The sequence below is a fragment of the Podarcis bocagei genome (genome assembly GCF_964188305.1).
Source record: "Podarcis bocagei genome assembly, chromosome: 1".
NCBI lineage: Eukaryota > Metazoa > Chordata > Lepidosauria > Squamata > Lacertidae > Podarcis > Podarcis bocagei.
The window spans coordinates 28,680,947-28,688,169 of NC_138125.1; positions in this window are offsets into that span (position 1 = coordinate 28,680,947).

Genomic DNA, 7,223 nt, shown 5'->3' on the forward strand with positions numbered 1-7,223 from the left:
ATTAAAAAATAAACTACCAACAACTAGCAACAACAAAAGCATATATATGGACTTCCCTTCCCCTCCTTCACTGAACTTTTATTTTCCACTTCTCCCTCATATTCTAAGTTTCTAAGACTAGAAACTGTTCCTGTTCAGAATAGTTTATACAGGATGTAGTTTTGACTGTTATGCTTTACGGACATTGAAATCAGTAATGCAGAGAGCCTTTGGTAATTTTTGAGATGTATGTTGATTACTTAGTGTGGGTTTTTCAGTGTTTGCAATTTTAAAATTACAATGAAGTTGAAAAATTTGTGTAAGAAGGCGCTAACAAGCATGTGTGAAATGCTGTTGATCTGGTGAGGAAAACACACTAGATACAGGAAGTAAGACTAGTTTCTAGACAAAAAACCATTCTTAATTTTTTTATTAAATTTCTATACCACCCTTCATCCGAGGATCACAGGGTGGTTTACAATATAAAAAGAAAAATACATAACATAGTAGCAAGCAAAAGTAATAAAGCCCCCCACAGTTTAAAGGGCTTTAGCCAAAGGCCTGTTAGCAGACTGATTTTGCCTAGTACCTGAAGGTATGTAAAGAAGGTGCCAGGCAAGCCTCCGTGGGGAGAGCATTCCAAAAAATGGAGCCACCACAGAAAAGTCCCTGTATGTACAACCTCTGGTCTGCAAGTTGCTGCTTATGCATCAGATGTGCATGTGAGTAAAATTAACCATATCTTCTACCACTGCTTCCATATTCAAAAAAGTATTTTATAAAAGTACATATGCACTTTGGGCATTGTTTCTGGAGTGGCATGAATCACTGGAGTGGCATGAATCAGCAACCAGGGATGAATGCCATAGGGCTACTGGTTTCCCATCACTCCTTTAGAAAAGGCAACAGGGTTTTTCAGTTGGGATAAGCACCCCTCCCTGAGCAATTTATAGCAAAACAAATTCTTGCCAAGGTATTTTAGTGTTTTGGAAGGGCTGAAAAGATTTCCAGTTTGTTCGTAAGAAATTTGGGTTCTGGACTGAAGATTCAAAACCAGGTTTGTTTCCTGCTCAGCTCTTCCATAGTTGTCCTTTTCAAGAGTGGATAAGGTAAGACCCTAGATGGTACTAGTTCTGTATTTTGGGATGATAGATTTGTTTATTAAACAGCCTTGTGTTCAGCTGTAGACCTTTACCTCTGGGCAAGACTTACCTGATGTGCCCCATCAGCAGAAGCCCTTGCAAGGACTTCCAACTGCACTCCTGTAGTGGAGGAAGGGGTATATTGTGTGTGGGTTGTCACCACCCACTTGTCTGCTGGCAGGAAGTCAAAACTTTCGAGAGCGTACAGCTGATGCGCAGGGCAACCCCTAGTCAGTTCAACTTTCTTCCAGCTCCGCTGCAGTTTGCTCTTTCTGGCAGCTCCAGGCATGGGAAAAGAGAAAAGCTGGGGATGTCATTTTGGAAGGGATATTCCTTTGTTCTTTCCTAACTTCTCTTTCCACTCCCTCTGCTTGCCACGTTTTCTCCTGGCTCCATAGATCTCTCCTTTCCGCCTGGTGTCCATTTTCTTTAGCCTTGGAGGCGTCTGGACATTGGCAGTGGGTGGGTGGGATTGGAAAGGGTTGAAATGCACCAGAAGGGAGCACCCGTGTGCCCAGGATATCCCTGATCCATCTGTTCAGACAGGGAGGAAAGTGATCTTTTCCTGGACGAGGAGGATGGGGAAGAGGGAGACAATTTCCCCAGACTCTTTGGGCTCAGAAATTAAACGGCTCCTGGGGAAAGATGGGTCTACCCTGGGAAATTGACTAAGAGGCTGAGGGGCAACCCCAGGGAGTAGGCAATGCCACACAAAGTACTTTCCCAAGTGTAAGGCCCCTCAAAAGAGTTTTCCATTTACCAGAAGAGTTTAAGGAGAACATCTTGCAAGAATGACAGGTTCCTGGGGCCTCTTAAGGCAGTGCACTGTCATGAAGTGCCTGTATCCCTTTCATAAGCATGTGGTGGAATCATTCCTCTATAATCAGTATTATATGATGAACGTAATATGCAGGAACTGTATTTTTACCAAAATGGTGGGTGGGTGGGTGGGTGGTGGGGCAGAGAGACCTCATCAAGGTTGAAGAATGAGACAAGAATTGAAAAACAAAATACCTGTGTGGATAAACACAAGAAGGCGTTCAGAAAATTCTATCCCTAGGAGTATGCCAATAACCTCTGGAGACCAAGGTTGAAAAACATTGCCTTAAGCCATCTAGGTTGTCCAAAATGCATGTTACCCTGTTTCTGGTTGGGAAACGCCATAGTTTTGTCTGCAACTTTCTGTTCAGAAGGAGAGCACTCCCAATGTGGTGGAAAGATTGCCACTTCTTTCTGAATCAGAGAAGAAGACCAAGTAATGGAAGACATTACCAGATATACAATAGTGACTTAATATGGTGCCCTTTGGCCATCATCTTCAGAAGCAGATTAAACGCAGCAGGGCTGTAGGTCAGCATCAGTGTTGTGCTGCTTTTGGTGGTGATAAGTAAATGGAGTACACTCCAGTTTAGTAGCCACGTTTTAGCATATGTCACCATTGGCATATATGACCAATGATTTTCTAGATAACATTAAATATAATCTCTTCGTTTTGCATCATTCTCCCCTAGATGGCAGCCAAAGTGCAGAAAACAAGTTCCAGAAGCATTTAGAAAGGCAAAGTGAGGAGGAGACTCTCAACATCTGCTGAGTGTTTGACACACTGGCATTTGAAGAAGTCTGTGACTTTTTACAGTTGCGACTGGTGGCAAACGTTTGCCAAAGTTCCTCTCAACTTCACTAGGGTGAAACAGTGAAAGCAATTTAAGCACAAGTTTTTAAAGCAGTGATTTTAACATTTCTGCCCACAACATTTCTGTCTTCGAGTGACATGAGCATTCATGCAAGAGAGGCTGGAAGTTACTGTTGAATATGAAAAGATCAAGAATCACTGTAGCATACATGAAGACTCATACATTTAATTAAGGCATAAGCTTTTGTGTGGACTAGAGTCTACATCAACGGATGCATAAAATGTGATCCTCAGTTGTCACACACACACACACACACACACACACAGAGAGAGAGAGAGAGAGAGAGAGAGAGGTTCCTGCATGACACAGGGCTGGATTATATGACCCTTGTGGTCCCTTCCAGTATACCTGAAGGAGCGCCTCCACCCCCATCGTTCAGCCCGGACGCTGAGGTCCAGCGCCAAGGGTCTTCTGGCGGTTCCCTCACTGCGAGACACCAAGTTACAGGGAACCAGGCAGAGGGCCTTCTCGGTGGTGGCACCCGCCCTGTGGAACGCCCTCCCACCAGATGTCAAAGAGAACAACAACTACCTCGGATGACAGACGCTTCAGGTTACAGACTCCGCTAACCCAGAAATAGTACATTGGGTTAAGAACTTTGCTTCAGGATGAGAACAGAAAATGCATAGTGGCAGTGGCGGCACGGCGGCAGCGGGAGGCCCCATTAGCTAAAGTGGTACCTCAGGTTAAGAACAGTTTCAGGTTAAGAACGGACCTCCAGAATGAATTACCAGTAAGTTCTTAACCTGAGGTACAACTGTACCAGACTTTTAGTAAACATCTGAAGGCAGCCCTGTTTAGGGAAGCTTTTAATGTTTAACAGACTATTGTATTTTATTATTTTGTTGGAAGCCGCCCAGAGTGGCTTGGGAAACCCAGCCAGATGGGTGGGGTATAATAATAATAATAATAATAATAATAATAATAATAATAATAATAATAATAATTCCAACTCTATAATTCTATGATTCCATGGACTGGTGTGACGTGGTTGGTTCAATTTAAATGATGATGAGATTAAAAATACAGTAAATTAGTGAAGAAACTAGTGAAGAAAATACAAGATTTGAAAATATTAATCTATTTTTCAGTTTTGATTTTTGGCTTTTCTTTTTGTTCTTATTCTTTATTTTTCATTCTTCATTCTTTCTTCTATCAACTGTTTTTCTACTGTGTATCTTTTATTTGTTTTGCTTTTGTAGTTTGAATGTTGGAATTTGTTTTTATTGTTTGTGAAATATTAATAAATATCATTTTTAAAAAAATAAAAATACAGTAAATTGAATTGGAGTTTAAATATATGCAAAATTACCTTTCACAGCACCAGTTAATTAGTTGAAGCATGGTTGAATAAAGTGACCATATAATTTAACATTTTAATAAGTTGCAAGCAAGATAAGACAGCTACCTGCTCTGGTAATGGGTTCTTCTAAGAAACTTGGGAAGTGTTCAGATACTTTAAAAAGAAATATTTTTTAGTATAAAGCAGTGTTTTCACTGTTGCACAGACAAATCTTTGGCCTACTCTAGCCAAAATCTGGGGTTCCCAGAGTTCTAAATCCCCCAGTATCCTAAATGCAGGGAAGGGAAAACCTTTTTAGCCTAAGGAATTCCTTCCACTCTAGAGAACCTTCTAGGGGGTCAAAGGCCCATGCTTGGCAGATGTAAAAGTGAGTGCACTGATGGATGTGATTTTTATCAAGCTACAGTAGGCTGTTGTTATTCATTAAATATGTATACCACCCTTCATCTGTACATCCCAGGGTGGTTCACAGCCTAAAAATGCAAGATAAGAGCAAGAACAAACCAAACCAATAACCCTCCTTCCTTCCCTCCCTCCCTGCAACCCCCCCCCCCGAGTTTTCTATACCTCCGCAGCTCTCTTATCTTACCTCCAAGCAAGCAAGAGCCACTGTCACATTCCAGCCAGGCGAAAGCACCCAGGCAGGACATGGATCAGGGCCGGTGAGGAGAAGATGTGGACTGGTGGGATTTCCCTAAGGGCCGAATGAAAAAGGTCTGGAGGCCCACATTTGGTGCCCGGGGCTGACCTTCCCCCACCCTTGCCTTTAAAGAGGGAGGGCGGGCCTTAGAATACACATTTAATTGATATAGGACATAATATACAATTTGAGGACTGGGAAAAATTGTGGAAAATAAATTTGAAATTTACAGATTGTTCTCTTTTGAAAGAAAACTATATGAAAATGATATATAGATGGTATATTACACCAGTACAGATAGCAAAAATGTACAAAACCGCATCAAACATATGTTGGAAATGTAAAGAGAAAGAAGGGACTTTTTATCATACGTGGTGGGAATGTAGAGAAATTAAAAAAAAATTGGGAATTGATATATAATGAATTGGAAAAAAATGTTTAAAATGACATTTGTAAAGAAACCAGAAGCATTTCTGTTAGGGATTGTAGGACAAGGGTGGGAAAAAGGGAAAATAATGAATATGATATGGTCTGATAATTTGTTACGTTGAAATTGTTAACAAAAACATTTTTAAAAAAGAATACACATCAGAAAACGTAAAGATTCACAAACAAGCATGTCCATGCACAAAGAAAATATTTAGCCTAAAACGGAGGAGCTGACTCTAAAATGTATTTCTACGGAAGGAGAGGCACAAACTGTGCAAGGCAGAATTGCTACGGACCTGATTAACTGAGCACTATCCTGCTGAATGCCTGATCCTGGAGGCAAGCCACAGGCTGCCTTCACATGCCTCACTTACAAGTTTCCCAGGCACACCTTGGATGGCTGTTATTGGGAAAAGAAGGCTGGTCTAGCTAGATCCTTGGCCTTAGAGTGGGGCTCTTTGTATGTTAAGTGTCCTTAGAGTTTGAACACGCTGTTCCCCAATCATCCCTCTCCACTGCAGCACAAGAACTATGAGACACCCCCCTCCGACACCCCCCAGTTTTCACTGCATGGCTGGGGACAAATGGCAGCTTCTATTCTGAAAATATTTAAACCCGACACTGATCTGTGTAATTTAGAAACCCTGTGACCCTGAGTGAAACCACTTGACTGTTTGCTGTTCCAGGCCATTGATGATGACCACTCCATGATATTGCCCCACATCTCTTTCTGGCACAAAACCCAGCATCAAAAAATAATGAAATAGCTGCCCCACTACCAGGTAGTAACCCCTTAAATGTGAATGGCACCAGAACAGCTGAATCCTGGACTCCATTGGGAAACTGGTAAGGAACAGTTATTATAGATATTGTTCGGCATTCATCTTCATCCCTAGAAAGAAAACTCCAGTGCTGAGGTGAATGTTGACCTGTATTGGGCAACTGTATTCCAAATCACACTAGATTGTGTAGCAAAAATTCCAGATGCATCCCAATATTTTTAGAAGGTTCAGCCCAGGTGAGTCTGTGTATGCTGTTTTTAGTTTCATGGTGGAGGAAAGGCAAGATGTACAAAATGCTAAGTTAATTATTGTTCTTTTAACAATCATGCTCATATCAGCTATTGGGCGGGGGGATGTAAACGCCATAAAGAAATTAGATCAAAACACCAAATATAAAGGACAATTTTACTTAGTTCAGCAAATTAAAGTGCAACGTGCATATCAAAGCCTGGAGATACTTCTAGACATACAGTCAACCACTAGCACAACTCTGCCAATAATGCATATAGTAATAGTGTCATACACAGTTGAAACAAGTAAATCGCTCTACAGTTAGTTATCTACTGGAAGCGCAAAGTCCTGTAAGTGGGAACGGTTGCAAGATAGGGTTATTCACATGGCCATATGTAGAGGCAGGGGTCATACGTAAGTAGTAGTCGCAGACGGGCACCTGCTTACCGTCCCACGGCGAAAGTAGTACAATAGATCATAAGACCTGTACTCCAGATGTTAAGCAGGTTTCGCAACAGCTTCATCAGTCCATAATACAGAATAATATAAAGCAACATTCCAGTCACAATAGACAAAAAGATAAATAATCTATGCACCTAAACCATCTTATGTTGTGTCTTACCTATACACTCAACACGATACAACAAGAATATAAGATCACAGGCACAGCAAGTATGCAACAAATGAGGCAAAACATTTTAAATACATTGCAGATAATTAGAATCAGTCATCGCATTGGACTAAACCACACCAACATCACAGGTGTATAAAATCAATCATCAAAGGTACAGCTACACTTCTCTGCTATTGCAGCACAAACTAAGACATTAATCACAGTTCATATATAACATCCAAGATAAAATGGCCTCCTAAATTTCTACCTGTGGGTAGCAAAGTGCTTTTTCTTTAAAACTAGATCCACTGTTGTGCCCAAAATTTATAGTTGGTGGATCTGGTGAGGGGACTTCACCAAATATTGCCCGGTTCTGTCGGCAGATAATGAACCTGATCTTCAAGTTTTTT